We start from the raw sequence: 1,252 nt of genomic DNA on the forward strand, positions 1-1,252 counted from the left end.
CATAGTATACAGATTTTATTCTTTCTTAGTAAAAATTTACAATACATTTAAACACTTTTTAGAATTAAAAAGAATCGCTAGCATATTTCTTTGTCTATGTAAATTCCTTAGTAACAATCGAACTGTAGGGTCTGATCACTGTCCGGGTCACTGGCTTCAGTGGCTTGGGTTACCTCCTTGCTTTTTTTCTTTCTTCCCTTTTTTCCCTTCACCTTCACGGTCTTTGAAAAACGGAACCTGTCCTAATTCCCTATCTCTACATCTGTTGCAGAGGCACACAGTCTGTTTTTTCTTACTGCGGCTGAAAATGTATTTTAGTTGTTATTTTGATTGTGCAATATGAATCAACGTAATCTGTTATACTGTAAAGGAATGTATAATATGATTATGAATACTTCTATATTGTTTTAATTTAACTCACTGACAATTCAAACATTATATAATTAATATAAAGAAACATTGCACAAGCATTCGATTTCTTGAAAGAAAATCATTACTTACATAAGTTAATATAATAATTTTTCATGTACTTACTTTTTGTAGCATATATATCCCAAATCTTCTAATGTATAATTTGTACAGTAGAAAAAGCACTATTTACTATAGGTGTACACGCACAACGGTTGCAATATATTTGAAATAAAAAGTGGCAGTTTTGACCATCCTGGTTATATCAGATGACCGATCTCCAAGGAAACTGGCCAGACCCATGCTGTGAGAAGCACTGACCCAGATACTTGGGCAGTAAAGGAGCTCCGTCTGCCTCTTAATTTCGACACTTTAAGATTCGTTATGCAATAGGCGCTCCAGCTACACATGTACATACAGCTCATCAGATTTATATAAACAATAAACATCCCTCAACAGAGCAACAATGGCCAATATCTATGACCCAACAGTTTTAAATACTTAAGCCCAATACAATTTACAATCCTCCACTAAATTTCTCTAAAAATAAAAAAATTCATTGTCGGGTTTAAAATCTAACAACGAACCAACGTTGGGCCAATGTTTGACAGTTTAAAACTTTTTGAATCAATAACATATATTAACTATTTTTCATCCCAAATTACTGAGATCTATATGCATACAATGTATCATATGTTATGTATTCCAAAGTAAGAGAAATAGATTAAACTCAACTAGTTATACATACAAACTTTTTAATCAACATTTTCATGTGTTCAAACATAATTAAGACACTATAAATTCCTTATAATTGCAATCAAAATTAACAGAGCAAATCACTTAT

The 1,252-nt window shown here is 31.9% G+C and overlaps 1 long non-coding RNA gene across 1 annotated transcript; it reads right to left on the minus strand.

Moving 5' to 3' along the window:
* On the minus strand, positions 1–887 carry LOC128172848 (uncharacterized). The gene is made up of 2 exons (XR_008242360.1): positions 535–887; positions 1–301 (listed from the first exon to the last, which is right to left on the minus strand). It is a non-coding gene; the product is annotated as an uncharacterized LOC128172848 (long non-coding RNA).
* Between the last annotated feature and the right edge of the window lie 365 nt (positions 888–1,252).

This window comes from Crassostrea angulata, chromosome 2 (assembly GCF_025612915.1).
Source record: "Crassostrea angulata isolate pt1a10 chromosome 2, ASM2561291v2, whole genome shotgun sequence".
NCBI lineage: Eukaryota > Metazoa > Mollusca > Bivalvia > Ostreida > Ostreidae > Magallana > Magallana angulata.